This window comes from Phalangium opilio, unplaced genomic scaffold (assembly GCF_054372755.1).
Source record: "Phalangium opilio isolate 3A_F unplaced genomic scaffold, DU_Popi_V2 ptg000070l_1, whole genome shotgun sequence".
Lineage (NCBI taxonomy): Eukaryota > Metazoa > Arthropoda > Arachnida > Opiliones > Phalangiidae > Phalangium > Phalangium opilio.
The window spans coordinates 741,818-758,194 of record NW_028324182.1 but is presented as its reverse complement, the minus strand read 5'-3'; the positions used below and the strand labels follow the sequence as shown (position 1 = coordinate 758,194).

The window sequence follows — 16,377 nt, the reverse complement described above, 5'->3', positions numbered from 1 at the left end:
TTCATATCTATTGGAATTTAAAAGAGGAAAAAAAAGTGAAAAAGCCAACGGCACGCAGTGTTCCTAAGTGGTCTCCCTCCCAAGTACTGACTGCGCTCGACGCTGCTTAACTTCGGTGATCGGACGAGAACCGGTGTTTTCAGCGTGATATGGCCGTTGCCGAGAGTGCTATTTAATAATTTGAATTTAATTAACCTTCATCTTTATAAATCAATAAGAAAAAGAAGATATGTTTGCTTTTTTCTATCTGATGGAATTTAAAAGAGGAAATAAAAGTGAAAATGCCACCGCCACGCAAAGTTTCCAAGTACTGACTGCGCTCGACGCTGCTTAACTTCGGTAATCGGACGAGAAACGGTGTTTTCAGCGTGATATGGCCGTTGCCGAGAGTGCTATTTAATAATTCGAATTTAATTAAACTTCATCTTTATAAAAAAATAACAAAAAGAAGATATGTTTGCTTTTTTCTATCTGATGGAATTTAAAAGAGGAAATAAAAGTGAAAATGCCACCGCCACGCAAAGTTTCCAAGTACTGACTGCGCTCGACGCTGCTTAACTTCGGTAATCGGACGAGAAACGGTGTTTTCAGCGTGATATGGCCGTTGCCGAGAGTGCTATTTAATAATACGAATTTAATTAAACTTCATCTTTATAAAAAAATAACAAAAAGAAGATATGTTTGCTTTTTTCATATCTGATGGAATTTAAAAGAGGAAACAAAAGTGAAAAAGCCAACGGCACGCAGAGTTTCCAAGTACTGACTGCGCTCGACGCTGCTTAACTGTGGTGATCGGACGAGAACCGGTGTTTTCAGCGTGATATGGCCGTTGCCGAGAGTGCTATTTAATAATTTGAATTTAATTAACCTTCATCTTTATAAAAAAATAACAAAAAGAAGATATGTTTGCTTTTTTCATATCTGATGGAATTTAAAAGAGGAAACAAAAGTGAAAAAGCCAACGGCACGCAGAGTTTCCAAGTACTGACTGCGCTCGACGCTGCTTAACTGTGGTGATCGGACGAGAACCGGTGTTTTCAGCGTGATATGGCCGTTGCCGAGAGTGCTAGATAATAATTCGAATTTAAATTAAGTGAGACAAATTATCCTTCATCTTTTTAAAACAATAACAAAAAGAAAATATGTTTGCTTTTTTCATATCTATTGGAATTTAAATGAGGAAAAAAAAGTGAAAAAGACAACGGCACGCAGTGTTCCTAAGTGGTCTCCCTCCCAAGTACTGACTGCGCTCGACGCTGCTTAACTTCGGTGATCGGACGAGAACCGGTGTTTTCAGCGTGATATGGACGTTGCCGAGAGTGCTAGATAATAATTCGAATTTAAATTAAGTGAGACAAATTAACCTTCATCTTTTTAAAACAATAACAAAAAGAAAATATGTTTGCTTTTTTCATATCTATTGGAATTTAAAAGAGGAAAAAAAAGTGAAAAAGCAAACGGCACGCAGTGTTCCTAAGTGGTCTCCCTCCCAAGTACTGACTGCGCTCGACGCTGCTTAACTTCGGTGATCGGACGAGAACCGGTGTTTTCAGCGTGATATGGCCGTTGCCGAGAGTGCTATTTAATAATTTGAATTTAATTAACCTTCATCTTTATAAATCAATAAGAAAAAGAAGATATGTTTGCTTTTTTCTATCTGATGGAATTTAAAAGAGGAAATAAAAGTGAAAATGCCAACGCCACGCAAAGTTTCCAAGTACTGACTGCGCTCGACGCTGCTTAACTTCGGTAATTGGACGAGAAACGGTGTTTTCAGCGTGATATGGCCGTTGCCGAGAGTGCTATTTAATAATTCGAATTTAAATTAAGTGAGACAAATTAACCTTCATCTTTTTAAAACAATAACAAAAAGAAAATATGTTGGCTTTTTTCATATCTATTGGAATTTAAAAGAGGAAAAAAAGTGAAAAAGACAACGGCACGCAGTGTTCCTAAGTGGTCTCCCTCCCAAGTACTGACTGCGCTCGACGCTGCTTAACTTCGGTGATCGGACGAGAACCGGTGTTTTCAGCGTGATATGGCCGTTGCCGAGAGTGCTATTTAATAATTTGAATTTAATTAACCTTCATCTTTATAAATCATTAAGAAAAAGAAGATATGTTTGCTTTTTTCATATCTGATGGAATTTAAAAGAGGAAATAAAAGTGAAAATGCCAACGCCACGCAAAGTTTCCAAGTACTGACTGCGCTCGACGCTGCTTAACTTCGGTGATCGGACGAGAACCGGTGTTTTCAGCGTGATATGGCCGTTGCCGAGAGTGCTATTTAATAATTTGAATTTAAATTAAGTGAGACAAATTAACCTTCATCTTTTTAAAACAATAACAAAAAGAAAATATGTTGGCTTTTTTCATATCTATTGGAATTTAAAAGAGGAAAAAAAAGTGAAAAAGCCAACGGCACGCAGTGTTCCTAAGTGGTCTCCCTCCCAAGTACTGACTGCGCTCGACGCTGCTTAACTTCGGTGATCCGACAAGAACCGGTGTTTTCAGCGTGATATGGCCGTTGCCGAGAGTTCTATTTAATAATTCGAATTTAAATTAAGTGAGACAAATTAACCTTCATCTTTTTAAAACAATAACAAAAAGAAAATATGTTGGCTTTTTTCATATCTATTGGAATTTAAAAGAGGAAAAAAAAGTGAAAAGGACAACGGCACGCAGTGTTCCTAAGTGGTCTCCCTCCCAAGTACTGACTGCGCTCGACGCTGCTTAACTTCGGTGATCGGACGAGAACCAGTGTTTTCAGCGTGATATGGCCGTTGCCGAGAGTGCTATTTAATAATTTGAATTTAATTAACCTTCATCTTTATAAATCAATAAGAAAAAGAAGATATGTTTGCTTTTTTCATATCTGATGGAATTTAAAAGAGGAAATAAAAGTGAAAATGCCAACGCCACGCAAAGTTTCCAAGTACTGACTGCGCTCGACGCTGCTTAACTTCGGTGATCGGACGAGAACCGGTGTTTTCAGCGTGATATGGCCGTTGCCGAGAGTGCTATTTAATAATTCGAATTTAAATTAAGTGAGACAAATTAACCTTCATCTTTTTAAAACAATAACAAAAAGAAAATATGTTGGCTTTTTTCATATCTATTGGAATTTAAAAGAGGAAAAAAAAGTGAAAAAGCCAACGGCACGCAGTGTTCCTAAGTGGTCTCCCTCCCAAGTACTGACTGCGCTCGACGCTGCTTAACATCGGTGATCCGACGAGAACCGGTGTTTTCAGCGTGATATGGCCGTTGCCGAGAGTGCTAGATAATAATTCGAATTTAAATTAAGTGAGACAAATTGACCATCTTTTTAAAACAATAACAAAAAGAAAATATGTTTGCTTTTTTCATATCTATAGGAATTTAAAAGAGGAAAAAAAAGTGAAAAAGCCAACGGCACGCAGTGTTCCTAAGTGGTCTCCCTCCCAAGTACTGACTGCGCTCGACGCTGCTTAACTTCGGTGATCGGACGAGAACCGGTGTTTTCAGCGTGATATGGCCGTTGCCGAGAGTGCTATTTAATAATTTGAATTTAATTAACCTTCATCTTTATAAATCAATAAGAAAAAGAAGATATGTTTGCTTTTTTCTATCTGATGGAATTTAAAAGAGGAAATAAAAGTGAAAATGCCAACGCCACGCAAAGTTTCCAAGTACTGACTGCGCTCGACGCTGCTTAACTTCGGTAATTGGACGAGAAACGGTGTTTTCAGCGTGATATGGCCGTTGCCGAGAGTGCTATTTAATAATTCGAATTTAAATTAAGTGAGACAAATTAACCTTCATCTTTTTAAAACAATAACAAAAAGAAAATATGTTGGCTTTTTTCATATCTATTGGAATTTAAAAGAGGAAAAAAAGTGAAAAAGACAACGGCACGCAGTGTTCCTAAGTGGTCTCCCTCCCAAGTACTGACTGCGCTCGACGCTGCTTAACTTCGGTGATCGGACGAGAACCGGTGTTTTCAGCGTGATATGGCCGTTGCCGAGAGTGCTATTTAATAATTTGAATTTAATTAACCTTCATCTTTATAAATCATTAAGAAAAAGAAGATATGTTTGCTTTTTTCATATCTGATGGAATTTAAAAGAGGAAATAAAAGTGAAAATGCCAACGCCACGCAAAGTTTCCAAGTACTGACTGCGCTCGACGCTGCTTAACTTCGGTGATCGGACGAGAACCGGTGTTTTCAGCGTGATATGGCCGTTGCCGAGAGTGCTATTTAATAATTTGAATTTAAATTAAGTGAGACAAATTAACCTTCATCTTTTTAAAACAATAACAAAAAGAAAATATGTTGGCTTTTTTCATATCTATTGGAATTTAAAAGAGGAAAAAAAAGTGAAAAAGCCAACGGCACGCAGTGTTCCTAAGTGGTCTCCCTCCCAAGTACTGACTGCGCTCGACGCTGCTTAACTTCGGTGATCCGACAAGAACCGGTGTTTTCAGCGTGATATGGCCGTTGCCGAGAGTTCTATTTAATAATTCGAATTTAAATTAAGTGAGACAAATTAACCTTCATCTTTTTAAAACAATAACAAAAAGAAAATATGTTGGCTTTTTTCATATCTATTGGAATTTAAAAGAGGAAAAAAAAGTGAAAAGGACAACGGCACGCAGTGTTCCTAAGTGGTCTCCCTCCCAAGTACTGACTGCGCTCGACGCTGCTTAACTTCGGTGATCGGACGAGAACCGGTGTTTTCAGCGTGATATGGCCGTTGCCGAGAGTGCTATTTAATAATTTGAATTTAATTAACCTTCATCTTTATAAATCAATAAGAAAAAGAAGATATGTTTGCTTTTTTCATATCTGATGGAATTTAAAAGAGGAAATAAAAGTGAAAATGCCAACGCCACGCAAAGTTTCCAAGTACTGACTGCGCTCGACGCTGCTTAACTTCGGTGATCGGACGAGAACCGGTGTTTTCAGCGTGATATGGCCGTTGCCGAGAGTGCTATTTAATAATTCGAATTTAAATTAAGTGAGACAAATTAACCTTCATCTTTTTAAAACAATAACAAAAAGAAAATATGTTGGCTTTTTTCATATCTATTGGAATTTAAAAGAGGAAAAAAAAGTGAAAAAGCCAACGGCACGCAGTGTTCCTAAGTGGTCTCCCTCCCAAGTACTGACTGCGCTCGACGCTGCTTAACATCGGTGATCCGACGAGAACCGGTGTTTTCAGCGTGATATGGCCGTTGCCGAGAGTGCTAGATAATAATTCGAATTTAAATTAAGTGAGACAAATTGACCATCTTTTTAAAACAATAACAAAAAGAAAATATGTTTGCTTTTTTCATATCTATAGGAATTTAAAAGAGGAAAAAAAAGTGAAAAAGCCAACGGCACGCAGTGTTCCTAAGTGGTCTCCTCCAAAGTACTGACTGCGCTCGACGCTGCTTAACTTCGGTGATCCGACGAGAACCGGTGTTTTCAGCGTGATATGGCCGTTGCCGAGAGTGTTAGATAATAATTTGAATTTAAATTAAGTGAGACAAATTGACCTTCATCTTTTTAAAACAATAACAAAAAGAAAATATATTTGCTTTTTTCATATCTATAGGAATTTAAAAGAGGAAAAAAAAGTGAAAAAGCCAACGGCACGCAGTGTTCCTAAGTGGTCTCCCTCCCAAGTACTGACTGCGCTCGACGCTGCTTAACTTCGGTTATCGGACGAGAACCGGTGTTTTCAGCGTGATATGGCCGTTGCCGAGAGTGCTATTTAATAATTCGAATTTAATTAACCTTCATCTTTATAAATCAATAAGAAAAAGAAGATATGTTTGCTTTTTTCATATCTCATGGAATTTAAAAGAGGAAATAAAAGTGAAAAAGCCAACGGCACGCAAAGTTTCCAAGTACTGACTGCGCTCGACGCTGCTTAACTTCGGTGATCGGACGAGAACCGGTGTTTTCAGCGTGATATGGCCGTTGCCGAGAGTGCTAGATAATAATTCGAATTTAAATTAAGTGAGACAAATTGACCTTCATCTTTTTAAAACAATAACAAAAAGAAAATATGTTTGCTTTTTTCATATCTATAGGAATTTAAAAGAGGAAAAAAAAGTGAAAAAGCCAACGGCACGCAGTTTTCCTAAGTGGTCTCCCTCCCAAGTACTGACTGCGCTCGACGCTGCTTAACTTCGGTGATCGGACGAGAACCGGTGTTTTCAGCGTGATATGGCCGTTGCCGAGAGTGCTAGATAATAATTCGAATTTAAATTAAGTGAGACAAATTAACCTTCATCTTTTTAAAACAATAACAAAAAGAAAATATGTTGGCTTTTTTCATATCTATTGGAATTTAAAAGAGGAAAAAAAAGTGAAAAAGCCAACGGCGCGCAGTGTTCCTAAGTGGTCTCCCTCCCAAGTACTGACTGCGCTCGACGCTGCTTAACTTCGGTGATCGGACGAGAACCGGTGTTTTCAGCGTGATATGGCCGTTGCCGAGAGTGCTAGATAATAATTCGAATTTAAATTAAGTGAGACAAATTAACCATCTTTTTAAAACAATAACAAAAAGAAAATATGTTTGCTTTTTTCATATCTATTGGAATTTAAAAGAGGAAAAAATTTTAATAGATGTGAAAAAAGCATTTCCCTCTTTAAAATTCCATCAGATATGGAAAAAGCAAACTAATCTTGTTTTTCGTATTGTTTTATAAAGATGAAAGTTAATTAAATTCAAATTATTAACTAGCACTCTCGGCAACGGCCATATCACGCTGAATACACCGGTTCTCGTCCGATAACCGAAGTTAAGCAGCATCGAGCGCAGTCACTACTTGGGAGGGAAACCTCTTAGGTACACTGCGTGCCGTTGGCTTTTTCACTTTTTTTTCCTCTTTTAAATTCTAATAGATTTGAAAAAAGCAAACTTATTTTCTTTTTGTTATTGTTTTAAAAAGATGATGGTTAATTTGTCTCACTTAATTCAAATTCGAATTATTACCTAGCACTCTCGGCAACGGCCATATCACGCTGAATAAACCGGTTCTCGTCCGATAACCGAAGTTAAGCAGCGTCGAGCGCATACAGTACTTGGGAATACTGCGTGCCGTTGGCTTTTTCACTTTTGTTTCCTCTTTCAAATTCCACCAAATATGAAAAACAAACATATCTTCTTTTTGTTATTGTTTTATAAAGATGAAAGTTAATTAAATTAAAATTATTAACTAGCACTCTCGGCAACGGCCATATCACGCTGAATACACCGGTTCTCGTCCGATAACCGAAGTTAAGCAGCATCGAGCGCAGTCACTACTTGGGAGGGAAACCACTTAGGTACACTGCGTGCCGTTGGCTTTTTCACTTTTTTTTCCTCTTTTAAATTCTAATAGATTTGAAAAAAGCAAACTTATTTTCTTTTTGTTGTTGTTTTAAAAAGATGATGGTTAATTTGTCTCACTTAATTCAAATTCGAATTATTACCTAGCACTCTCGGCAACGGCCATATCACGCTGAATAAACCGGTTCTCGTCCGATAACCGAAGTTAAGCAGCGTCGAGCGCATACAGTACTTGGGAATACTGCGTGCCGTTGGCTTTTTCACTTTTGTTTCCTCTTTCAAATTCCACCAAATATGAAAAACAAACATATCTTCTTTTTGTTATTGTTTTATAAAGATAAAAGTTAATTAAATAAAAATTATTAACTAGCACTCTCGGCAACGGCCATATCACGCTGAATACACCGGTTCTCGTCCGATAACCGAAGTTAAGCAGCATCGAGCGCAGTCACTACTTGGGAGGGAAACCACTTAGGTACACTGCGTGCCGTTGGCTTTTTCACTTTTTTTTCCTCTTTTAAATTCTAATAGATTTGAAAAAAGCAAACTTATTTTCTTTTTGTTATTGTTTTAAAAAGATGATGGTTAATTTGTCTCACTTAATTTAAATTCGAATTATTACCTAGCACTCTCGGCAACGGCCATATCACGCTGAATAAACCGGTTCTCGTCCGATAACCGAAGTTAAGCAGCGTCGAGCGCATACAGTACTTGGGAATACTGCGTGCCGTTGGCTTTTTCACTTTTGTTTCCTCTTTCAAATTCCACCAAATATGAAAAACAAACATATCTTCTTTTTGTTATTGTTTTATAAAGATGAAAGTTAATTTAATTAAAATTATTAACTAGCACTCTCGGCAACGGCCATATCACGCTGAATACACCGGTTCTCGTCCGATAGCCGAAGTTAAGCAGCGTCGAGCGCAGTCACTACTTGCGAGGGAGACCACTTAGGAACACTGCGTGCCGTTGGCTTTTTCACTTTTTTTTCCTCTTTTAAATTTTAATAGATATGAAAAGAGCAAACATGTTTTCATTTTGTTATTATTTAAAATGATGAAGGTTAATTTGTCTCACTTAATTTAAATTCGAATTATTAACTAGCACTCTCGGCAACGGCCATATCACGCTGAATACACCGGTTCTCGTCCGATAACCGAAGTTAAGCAGCGTCGAGCGCATACAGTACTTGGGGATACTGCGTGCGGTTGGCTTTTTCACTTTGGTTTCCTCTTTCAAATTCCACCAAATATGAAAAAAGCAAACATATCTTCTTTTTGTTATTGTTTTATAAAGATGAAAGTTAATTAAATTAAAATTATTAACTAGCACTCTCGGCAACGGCCATATCACGCTGAATACACCGGTTCTCGTCCGATAGCCGAAGTTAAGCAGCGTCGAGCGCAGTCACTACTTGGGAGGGAGACCACTTAGGAACACTGCGTGCCGTTGGCTTTTTCACTTTTTTTTCCTCTTTTAAATTTTAATAGATATGAAAAAAGCAAACATGTTTTCATTTTGTTATTGTTTAAAAATGATGAAGGTTAATTTGTCTCACTTAATTTAAATTCGAATTATTAACTAGCACTCTCGGCAACGGCCATATCACGCTGAATACACCGGTTCTCGTACGATAACCGAAGTTAAGCAGCGTCGAGCGCAGTCAGTATTTGGGAGGGCGACCACTTAGGAACACTGCGTGCCGTTAGCTTTTTCACTTTTTGTTTCCTCTTTTAAATTCCAATAGATATGAAAAAAGCAAACATATTTTCTTTTTGTTATTGTTTTAAAAAGATGAAGGTTAATTTGTCTCACTTAATTTAAATTCGAATTATTATCTAGCACTCTCGGCAACGGCCATATCACGCTGAGAAAACCGGTTCTCGTCCGATCGCCGACGTTAGCAGCGTCGAGCGCAGTCAGTACTTGGGAATACTGCGTGCCGTTGGTTTTTCACTTGTGTTTCCTCTTTAAAATTCCACCCGATTTGAAAAAAGCACACATATCTTCATTTTGTTATTGTTTTATAAAGATGAAAGTTAATTAAATTCAAATTATTAACTAGCACTCTCGGCAACGGCCATATCACGCTGAATACACCGGTTCTCGTCCGATAACCGAAGTTAAGCAGCGTCGAGCGCAGTCACTACTTGGGAGGGAGACCACTTAGGAACACTGCGTGCCGTTGGCTTTTTCACTTTTTTTTCCTCTTTTAAATTCCATTAGATTTGAAAAAAGCAAACTTATTTTCTTTTTGTTATTGTTTTAAAAAGATGATGGTTAATTTGTCTCACTTAATTTAAATTCGAATTATTACCTAGCACTCTCGGCAACGGCCATATCACGCTGAATACACCGGTTCTCGTCCAATAACCGAAGTTTAGCAGCGTCGAGCGCATACAGTACTCGGGAATACTGCGCGCCGTTGGCTTTTTCACTTTTGTTTCCACTTTCAAATTCCACCAAATATGAAAAAAGCAAACATATCTTTTTTTTGTTATTGTTTTATAAAGATGAAAGTTAATTAAATTAAAATTATTAACTAGCACTCTCGGCAACGGCCATTTCACGCTGAATACACCGGTTCTCGTCCGATAACCGAAGTTAAGCAGCGTCGAGCGCAGTCACTACTTGGGAGGGAGACCACTTAGGAACACTGCGTGCCGTTGGCTTTTTCACTTTTTTTTCCTCTTTTAAATTTTAATAGATATGAAAAAAGCAAACATGTTTTCATTTTGTTATTGTTTTAAAATGATGAAGGTTAATTTGTCTCACTTAATTTAAATTCGAATTATTAAACAGCACTCTCGGCAACGGCCATATCACGCTGAAAACACCGGTTCTCGTCCGATAACCGAAGTTAAGCAGCGTCGAGCGCATACAGTACTTGGGAATACTGCGTGCCGTTGGCTTTTTCACTTTTGTTTCCTCTTTCAAATTCCACCAAATATGAAAAAAGCAAACATATCTTCTTTTTGTTATTGTTTTATAAAGATGAAAGTTAATTAAATTAAAATTATTAACTAGCACTCTCGGCAACGGCCATATCACGCTGAATACACCGGTTCTCGTCCGATAGCCGAAGTTAAGCAGCGTCGAGCGCAGTCACTACTTGGGAGGGAGACCTCTTAGGAACACTGCGTGCCGTTGGCTTTTTCACTTTTTTTTCCTCTTTTAAATTTTAATAGATATGAAAAAAGCAAACATATTTTCATTTTGTTATTATTTAAAATGATGAAGGTTAATTTGTCTCACTTAATTTAAATTCGAATTATTAACTAGCACTCTCGGCAACGGCCATATCACGCTAAAAACACCGGTTCTCGTCCGATCACCGAAGTTAAGCAGCGTCGAGCGCAGTCAGTACTTGGGAGGGAGACCACTTAGGAACACTGCGTGCCGTTGGCTTTTTCACTTTTCTTTCCTCTTTTAAATTTTAATAGATATGAAAAAAGCAAAAATGTTTTTTTTGTTATTGTTTAAAAATGATGAAGGCTAATTTGTCTCACTTAATTTAAAATCGAATTATTAACTAGCACTCTCGGCAACGGCCATATCACGCTGAATACACCGGTTCTCGTCCGATAACCGAAGTTAAGCAGCGTCGAGCGCAGTCAGTACTTGGGAATACTGCGTGCCGTTGGCTTTTTCACTTTTGTTTCCTCTTTCAAATTCCACCAAATATGAAAAAAGCAAACATATCTTCTTTTTGTTATTGTTTTATAAAGATGAAAGTTAATTAAATTAAAATTATTAACTAGCACTCTCGGCAACGGCCATATCACGCTGAATACACCGGTTCTCGTCCTATAGCCGAAGTTAAGCAGCGTCGAGCGCAGTCACTACTTGGGAGGGAGACCTCTTAGGAACACTGCGTGCCGTTGGCTTTTTCACTTTTTTTTCCTCTTTTAAATTTTAATAGATATGAAAAAAGCAAACATGTTTTCATTTTGTTATTGTTTAAAAATGATGAAGGTTAATTTGTCTCACTTAATTTAAATTCGAATTATTAACTAGCACTCTCGGCAACGGCCATATCACGCTGAATACACCGGTTCTCGTACGATAACCGAAGTTAAGCAGCGTCGAGCGCAGTCAGTATTTGGGAGGGCGACCACTTAGGAACACTGCGTGCCGTTAGCTTTTTCACTTTTTGTTTCCTCTTTTAAATTCCAATAGATATGAAAAAAGCAAACATATTTTCTTTTTGTTATTGTTTTAAAAAGATGAAGGTTAATTTGTCTCACTTAATTTAAATTCGAATTATTATCTAGCACTCTCGGCAACGGCCATATCACGCTGAGAAAACCGGTTCTCGTCCGATCGCCGACGTTAGCAGCGTCGAGCGCAGTCAGTACTTGGGAATACTGCGTGCCGTTGGTTTTTCACTTGTGTTTCCTCTTTAAAATTCCACCCGATTTGAAAAAAGCACACATATCTTCATTTTGTTATTGTTTTATAAAGATGAAAGTTAATTAAATTCAAATTATTAACTAGCACTCTCGGCAACGGCCATATCACGCTGAATACACCGGTTCTCGTCCGATAACCGAAGTTAAGCAGCGTCGAGCGCAGTCACTACTTGGGAGGGAGACCACTTAGGAACACTGCGTGCCGTTGGCTTTTTCACTTTTTTTTCCTCTTTTAAATTCCATTAGATTTGAAAAAAGCAAACTTATTTTCTTTTTGTTATTGTTTTAAAAAGATGATGGTTAATTTGTCTCACTTAATTTAAATTCGAATTATTACCTAGCACTCTCGGCAACGGCCATATCACGCTGAATACACCGGTTCTCGTCCAATAACCGAAGTTTAGCAGCGTCGAGCGCATACAGTACTCGGGAATACTGCGCGCCGTTGGCTTTTTCACTTTTGTTTCCACTTTCAAATTCCACCAAATATGAAAAAAGCAAACATATCTTTTTTTTGTTATTGTTTTATAAAGATGAAAGTTAATTAAATTAAAATTATTAACTAGCACTCTCGGCAACGGCCATTTCACGCTGAATACACCGGTTCTCGTCCGATAACCGAAGTTAAGCAGCGTCGAGCGCAGTCACTACTTGGGAGGGAGACCACTTAGGAACACTGCGTGCCGTTGGCTTTTTCACTTTTTTTTCCTCTTTTAAATTTTAATAGATATGAAAAAAGCAAACATGTTTTCATTTTGTTATTGTTTTAAAATGATGAAGGTTAATTTGTCTCACTTAATTTAAATTCGAATTATTAAACAGCACTCTCGGCAACGGCCATATCACGCTGAAAACACCGGTTCTCGTCCGATAACCGAAGTTAAGCAGCGTCGAGCGCATACAGTACTTGGGAATACTGCGTGCCGTTGGCTTTTTCACTTTTGTTTCCTCTTTCAAATTCCACCAAATATGAAAAAAGCAAACATATCTTCTTTTTGTTATTGTTTTATAAAGATGAAAGTTAATTAAATTAAAATTATTAACTAGCACTCTCGGCAACGGCCATATCACGCTGAATACACCGGTTCTCGTCCGATAGCCGAAGTTAAGCAGCGTCGAGCGCAGTCACTACTTGGGAGGGAGACCTCTTAGGAACACTGCGTGCCGTTGGCTTTTTCACTTTTTTTTCCTCTTTTAAATTTTAATAGATATGAAAAAAGCAAACATATTTTCATTTTGTTATTATTTAAAATGATGAAGGTTAATTTGTCTCACTTAATTTAAATTCGAATTATTAACTAGCACTCTCGGCAACGGCCATATCACGCTAAAAACACCGGTTCTCGTCCGATCACCGAAGTTAAGCAGCGTCGAGCGCAGTCAGTACTTGGGAGGGAGACCACTTAGGAACACTGCGTGCCGTTGGCTTTTTCACTTTTCTTTCCTCTTTTAAATTTTAATAGATATGAAAAAAGCAAAAATGTTTTTTTTGTTATTGTTTAAAAATGATGAAGGCTAATTTGTCTCACTTAATTTAAAATCGAATTATTAACTAGCACTCTCGGCAACGGCCATATCACGCTGAATACACCGGTTCTCGTCCGATAACCGAAGTTAAGCAGCGTCGAGCGCAGTCAGTACTTGGGAATACTGCGTGCCGTTGGCTTTTTCACTTTTGTTTCCTCTTTCAAATTCCACCAAATATGAAAAAAGCAAACATATCTTCTTTTTGTTATTGTTTTATAAAGATGAAAGTTAATTAAATTAAAATTATTAACTAGCACTCTCGGCAACGGCCATATCACGCTGAATACACCGGTTCTCGTCCTATAGCCGAAGTTAAGCAGCGTCGAGCGCAGTCACTACTTGGGAGGGAGACCTCTTAGGAACACTGCGTGCCGTTGGCTTTTTCACTTTTTTTTTCCTCTTTTAAATTTTAATAGATATGTAAAAAGCAAACATATTTTCATTTTGTTATTATTTAAAATGATGAAGGTTAATTTGTCTCACTTAATTTAAATTCGAATTATTAACTAGCACTCTCGGCAACGGCCATATCACGCTGAAAACACCGGTTCTCGTCCGATCACCGAAGTTAAGCAGCGTCGAGCGCAGTCAGTACTTGGGAGGGAGACCACTTCGGAACACTGCGTGCCGTTGGCTTTTTCACTTTTCTTTCCTCTTTTAAATTTTTATAGATATGAAAAAAGCAAAAATGTTTTTTTTGTTATTGTTTAAAAATGATGAAGGTTAATTTGTCTCACTTAATTTAAATTCGAATTATTAAACAGCACTCTCGGCAACGGCCATATCACGCTGAAAACACCGGTTCTCGTCCGATAACCGAAGTTAAGCAGCGTCGAGCGCAGTCAGTACTTGGGAATACTGCGTGCCGTTGGCTTTTTCACTTTTGTTTCCTCTTTCAAATTCCACCAAATATAAAAAAGCAAACATATCTTCTTTTTGTTATTGTTTTATAAAGATGAAAGTTAATTAAATTAAAATTATTAACTAGCACTCTCGGCAACGGCCATATCACGCTGAATACACCGGTTCTCGTCCGATAGCCGAAGTTAAGCAGCGTCGAGCGCAGTCACTACTTGGGAGGGAGACCACTTAGGAACACTGCGTGCCGTTGGCTTTTTCACTTTTTTTCCTCTTTTAAATTTTAATAGATATGAAAAAAGCAAACATGTTTTCATTTTGTTATTATTTAAAATGATGAAGGTTAATTTGTCTCACTTAATTTAAATTCGAATTATTAACTAGCACTCTCGGCAACGGCCATATCACGCTGAATACACCGGTTCTCGTCCGATCACCGAAGTTAAGCAGCGTCAAAGCGCATACAGTACTCGGGAATACTGCGTGCCGTTGGCTTTTTCACTTTTGTTTCCACTTTCAAATTCCACCAAATATGAAAAAAGCAAACATATCTTTTTTTTGTTATTGTTTTATAAAGATGAAAGTTAATTAAATTAAAATTATTAACTAGCACTCTCGGCAACGGCCATATCACGCTGAATACACCGGTTCTCGTCCGATAACCGAAGTTAAGCAGCGTCGAGCGCAGTCACTACTTGGGAGGGAGACCACTTAGGAACACTGCGTGCCGTTGGCTTTTTCACTTTTTTTTCCTCTTTTAAATTTTAATAGATATGAAAAAAGCAAACATGTTTTCATTTTGTTATTGTTTTAAAATGATGAAGGTTAATTTGTCTCACTTAATTTAAATTCGAATTATTAAACAGCACTCTCGGCAACGGCCATATCACGCTGAAAACACCGGTTCTCGTCCGATAACCGAAGTTAAGCAGCGTCGAGCGCATACAGTACTTGGGAATACTGCGTGCCGTTGGCTTTTTCACTTTTGTTTCCTCTTTCAAATTCCACCAAATATGAAAAAAGCAAACATATCTTCTTTTTGTTATTGTTGTATAAAGATGAAAGTTAATTAAATTAAAATTATTAACTAGCACTCTCGGCAACGGCCATATCACGCTGAATACACCGGTTCTCGTCCGATAGCCGAAGTTAAGCAGCGTCGAGCGCAGTCACTACTTGGGAGGGAGACCTCTTAGGAACACTGCGTGCCGTTGGCTTTTTCACTTTTTTTTCCTCTTTTAAATTTTAATAGATATGAAAAAAGCAAACATATTTTCATTTTGTTATTATTTAAAATGATGAAGGTTAATTTGTCTCACTTAATTTAAATTCGAATTATTAACTAGCACTCTCGGCAACGGCCATATCACGCTGAAAACACCGGTTCTCGTCCGATCACCGAAGTTAAGCAGCGTCGAGCGCAGTCAGTACTTGGGAGGGAGACCACTTAGGAACACTGCGTGCCGTTGGCTTTTTCACTTTTCTTTCCTCTTTCAAATTCCACCAAATATGAAAAAAGCAAACATATCTTCTTTTTGTTATTGTTTTATAAAGATGAAAGTTAATTAAATTAAAATTATTAACTAGCACTCTCGGCAACGGCCATATCACGCTGAATACACCGGTTCTCGTCCTATAGCCGAAGTTAAGCAGCGTCGAGCGCAGTCACTACTTGGGAGGGAGACCTCTTAGGAACACTGCGTGCCGTTGGCTTTTTCACTTTTTTTTTCCTCTTTTAAATTTTAATAGATATGTAAAAAGCAAACATATTTTCATTTTGTCATTATTTAAAATGATGAAGGTTAATTTGTCTCACTTAATTTAAATTCGAATTATTAACTAGCACTCTCGGCAACGGCCATATCACGCTGAAAACACCGGTTCTCGTCCGATCACCGAAGTTAAGCAGCGTCGAGCGCAGTCAGTACTTGGGAGGGAGACCACTTCGGAACACTGCGTGCCGTTGGCTTTTTCACTTTTCTTTCCTCTTTTAAATTTTTATAGATATGAAAAAAGCAAAAATGTTTTTTTTGTTATTGTTTAAAAATGATGAAGGTTAATTTGTCTCACTTAATTTAAATTCGAATTATTAAACAGCACTCTCGGCAACGGCCATATCACGCTGAAAACACCGGTTCTCGTCCGATAACCGAAGTTAAGCAGCGTCGAGCGCAGTCAGTACTTGGGAATACTGCGTGCCGTTGGCTTTTTCACTTTTGTTTCCTCTTTCAAATTCCACCAAATATAAAAAAGCAAACATATCTTCTTTTTGTTATT

The 16,377-nt window shown here is 37.9% G+C and overlaps 16 non-coding genes and 34 pseudogenes across 16 annotated transcripts; 31 read left to right on the top strand and 19 right to left on the bottom strand.

Moving 5' to 3' along the window:
- Positions 1-42: 42 nt before the first annotated feature.
- LOC149660911 (5S ribosomal RNA) lies at positions 43-161 on the bottom strand. The gene has a single exon (XR_016369440.1). It is a non-coding gene; the product is annotated as a 5S ribosomal RNA (ribosomal RNA).
- A 570-nt stretch (positions 162-731) lies between these two features.
- On the bottom strand, positions 732-834 carry LOC149660910 (5S ribosomal RNA; annotated as a pseudogene).
- Positions 835-956: 122 nt separating this feature from the next.
- LOC149660909 (5S ribosomal RNA) lies at positions 957-1,059 on the bottom strand (annotated as a pseudogene).
- Positions 1,060-1,196: 137 nt separating this feature from the next.
- Positions 1,197-1,315, bottom strand: LOC149660908 (5S ribosomal RNA). Its single transcript, XR_016369565.1, has one exon. It is a non-coding gene; the product is annotated as a 5S ribosomal RNA (ribosomal RNA).
- Positions 1,316-1,452: 137 nt separating this feature from the next.
- Positions 1,453-1,571, bottom strand: LOC149660907 (5S ribosomal RNA). Its single transcript, XR_016369689.1, has one exon. It is a non-coding gene; the product is annotated as a 5S ribosomal RNA (ribosomal RNA).
- Positions 1,572-1,931: 360 nt separating this feature from the next.
- LOC149660906 (5S ribosomal RNA) lies at positions 1,932-2,050 on the bottom strand. Its single transcript, XR_016369536.1, has one exon. It is a non-coding gene; the product is annotated as a 5S ribosomal RNA (ribosomal RNA).
- Positions 2,051-2,412: 362 nt separating this feature from the next.
- On the bottom strand, positions 2,413-2,531 carry LOC149660905 (5S ribosomal RNA; annotated as a pseudogene).
- A 137-nt stretch (positions 2,532-2,668) lies between these two features.
- On the bottom strand, positions 2,669-2,787 carry LOC149660904 (5S ribosomal RNA). Its single transcript, XR_016369460.1, has one exon. It is a non-coding gene; the product is annotated as a 5S ribosomal RNA (ribosomal RNA).
- A 362-nt stretch (positions 2,788-3,149) lies between these two features.
- On the bottom strand, positions 3,150-3,268 carry LOC149660903 (5S ribosomal RNA; annotated as a pseudogene).
- A 134-nt stretch (positions 3,269-3,402) lies between these two features.
- Positions 3,403-3,521, bottom strand: LOC149660902 (5S ribosomal RNA). Its single transcript, XR_016369439.1, has one exon. It is a non-coding gene; the product is annotated as a 5S ribosomal RNA (ribosomal RNA).
- Positions 3,522-3,881: 360 nt separating this feature from the next.
- On the bottom strand, positions 3,882-4,000 carry LOC149660901 (5S ribosomal RNA). The gene has a single exon (XR_016369411.1). It is a non-coding gene; the product is annotated as a 5S ribosomal RNA (ribosomal RNA).
- Positions 4,001-4,362: 362 nt separating this feature from the next.
- Positions 4,363-4,481, bottom strand: LOC149660900 (5S ribosomal RNA; annotated as a pseudogene).
- Positions 4,482-4,618: 137 nt separating this feature from the next.
- On the bottom strand, positions 4,619-4,737 carry LOC149660899 (5S ribosomal RNA). The gene has a single exon (XR_016369130.1). It is a non-coding gene; the product is annotated as a 5S ribosomal RNA (ribosomal RNA).
- A 362-nt stretch (positions 4,738-5,099) lies between these two features.
- LOC149660898 (5S ribosomal RNA) lies at positions 5,100-5,218 on the bottom strand (annotated as a pseudogene).
- A 134-nt stretch (positions 5,219-5,352) lies between these two features.
- LOC149660897 (5S ribosomal RNA) lies at positions 5,353-5,470 on the bottom strand (annotated as a pseudogene).
- A 137-nt stretch (positions 5,471-5,607) lies between these two features.
- LOC149660896 (5S ribosomal RNA) lies at positions 5,608-5,726 on the bottom strand. The gene has a single exon (XR_016369744.1). It is a non-coding gene; the product is annotated as a 5S ribosomal RNA (ribosomal RNA).
- A 122-nt stretch (positions 5,727-5,848) lies between these two features.
- Positions 5,849-5,951, bottom strand: LOC149660895 (5S ribosomal RNA; annotated as a pseudogene).
- Positions 5,952-6,088: 137 nt separating this feature from the next.
- LOC149660894 (5S ribosomal RNA) lies at positions 6,089-6,207 on the bottom strand. Its single transcript, XR_016369643.1, has one exon. It is a non-coding gene; the product is annotated as a 5S ribosomal RNA (ribosomal RNA).
- A 137-nt stretch (positions 6,208-6,344) lies between these two features.
- LOC149660893 (5S ribosomal RNA) lies at positions 6,345-6,463 on the bottom strand. Its single transcript, XR_016369521.1, has one exon. It is a non-coding gene; the product is annotated as a 5S ribosomal RNA (ribosomal RNA).
- A 259-nt stretch (positions 6,464-6,722) lies between these two features.
- LOC149660892 (5S ribosomal RNA) lies at positions 6,723-6,841 on the top strand (annotated as a pseudogene).
- Positions 6,842-7,201: 360 nt separating this feature from the next.
- Positions 7,202-7,320, top strand: LOC149660891 (5S ribosomal RNA; annotated as a pseudogene).
- A 360-nt stretch (positions 7,321-7,680) lies between these two features.
- LOC149660890 (5S ribosomal RNA) lies at positions 7,681-7,799 on the top strand (annotated as a pseudogene).
- Positions 7,800-8,159: 360 nt separating this feature from the next.
- LOC149660889 (5S ribosomal RNA) lies at positions 8,160-8,278 on the top strand (annotated as a pseudogene).
- A 361-nt stretch (positions 8,279-8,639) lies between these two features.
- On the top strand, positions 8,640-8,758 carry LOC149660888 (5S ribosomal RNA; annotated as a pseudogene).
- Positions 8,759-8,895: 137 nt separating this feature from the next.
- Positions 8,896-9,014, top strand: LOC149660887 (5S ribosomal RNA; annotated as a pseudogene).
- Positions 9,015-9,375: 361 nt separating this feature from the next.
- On the top strand, positions 9,376-9,494 carry LOC149660886 (5S ribosomal RNA; annotated as a pseudogene).
- Positions 9,495-9,856: 362 nt separating this feature from the next.
- LOC149660885 (5S ribosomal RNA) lies at positions 9,857-9,975 on the top strand (annotated as a pseudogene).
- Positions 9,976-10,112: 137 nt separating this feature from the next.
- On the top strand, positions 10,113-10,215 carry LOC149660884 (5S ribosomal RNA; annotated as a pseudogene).
- Positions 10,216-10,337: 122 nt separating this feature from the next.
- Positions 10,338-10,456, top strand: LOC149660883 (5S ribosomal RNA; annotated as a pseudogene).
- A 136-nt stretch (positions 10,457-10,592) lies between these two features.
- LOC149660882 (5S ribosomal RNA) lies at positions 10,593-10,711 on the top strand. The gene has a single exon (XR_016369695.1). It is a non-coding gene; the product is annotated as a 5S ribosomal RNA (ribosomal RNA).
- Positions 10,712-10,846: 135 nt separating this feature from the next.
- On the top strand, positions 10,847-10,949 carry LOC149660881 (5S ribosomal RNA; annotated as a pseudogene).
- Positions 10,950-11,071: 122 nt separating this feature from the next.
- LOC149660880 (5S ribosomal RNA) lies at positions 11,072-11,190 on the top strand (annotated as a pseudogene).
- A 137-nt stretch (positions 11,191-11,327) lies between these two features.
- LOC149660879 (5S ribosomal RNA) lies at positions 11,328-11,446 on the top strand (annotated as a pseudogene).
- Positions 11,447-11,807: 361 nt separating this feature from the next.
- Positions 11,808-11,926, top strand: LOC149660878 (5S ribosomal RNA; annotated as a pseudogene).
- A 362-nt stretch (positions 11,927-12,288) lies between these two features.
- Positions 12,289-12,407, top strand: LOC149660877 (5S ribosomal RNA; annotated as a pseudogene).
- A 137-nt stretch (positions 12,408-12,544) lies between these two features.
- LOC149660876 (5S ribosomal RNA) lies at positions 12,545-12,647 on the top strand (annotated as a pseudogene).
- A 122-nt stretch (positions 12,648-12,769) lies between these two features.
- On the top strand, positions 12,770-12,888 carry LOC149660875 (5S ribosomal RNA; annotated as a pseudogene).
- Positions 12,889-13,024: 136 nt separating this feature from the next.
- LOC149660874 (5S ribosomal RNA) lies at positions 13,025-13,143 on the top strand. The gene has a single exon (XR_016369694.1). It is a non-coding gene; the product is annotated as a 5S ribosomal RNA (ribosomal RNA).
- A 135-nt stretch (positions 13,144-13,278) lies between these two features.
- Positions 13,279-13,381, top strand: LOC149660873 (5S ribosomal RNA; annotated as a pseudogene).
- Positions 13,382-13,503: 122 nt separating this feature from the next.
- On the top strand, positions 13,504-13,622 carry LOC149660872 (5S ribosomal RNA; annotated as a pseudogene).
- Positions 13,623-13,759: 137 nt separating this feature from the next.
- On the top strand, positions 13,760-13,878 carry LOC149660871 (5S ribosomal RNA). Its single transcript, XR_016369474.1, has one exon. It is a non-coding gene; the product is annotated as a 5S ribosomal RNA (ribosomal RNA).
- A 135-nt stretch (positions 13,879-14,013) lies between these two features.
- On the top strand, positions 14,014-14,116 carry LOC149660870 (5S ribosomal RNA; annotated as a pseudogene).
- A 121-nt stretch (positions 14,117-14,237) lies between these two features.
- Positions 14,238-14,356, top strand: LOC149660869 (5S ribosomal RNA; annotated as a pseudogene).
- A 361-nt stretch (positions 14,357-14,717) lies between these two features.
- Positions 14,718-14,836, top strand: LOC149660868 (5S ribosomal RNA; annotated as a pseudogene).
- A 137-nt stretch (positions 14,837-14,973) lies between these two features.
- LOC149660867 (5S ribosomal RNA) lies at positions 14,974-15,076 on the top strand (annotated as a pseudogene).
- A 122-nt stretch (positions 15,077-15,198) lies between these two features.
- On the top strand, positions 15,199-15,317 carry LOC149660866 (5S ribosomal RNA; annotated as a pseudogene).
- Positions 15,318-15,453: 136 nt separating this feature from the next.
- On the top strand, positions 15,454-15,572 carry LOC149660865 (5S ribosomal RNA). Its single transcript, XR_016369438.1, has one exon. It is a non-coding gene; the product is annotated as a 5S ribosomal RNA (ribosomal RNA).
- Positions 15,573-15,694: 122 nt separating this feature from the next.
- Positions 15,695-15,813, top strand: LOC149660864 (5S ribosomal RNA; annotated as a pseudogene).
- Positions 15,814-15,950: 137 nt separating this feature from the next.
- Positions 15,951-16,069, top strand: LOC149660863 (5S ribosomal RNA). Its single transcript, XR_016369471.1, has one exon. It is a non-coding gene; the product is annotated as a 5S ribosomal RNA (ribosomal RNA).
- A 135-nt stretch (positions 16,070-16,204) lies between these two features.
- Positions 16,205-16,307, top strand: LOC149660862 (5S ribosomal RNA; annotated as a pseudogene).
- The last annotated feature ends 70 nt before the right edge of the window (positions 16,308-16,377 follow it).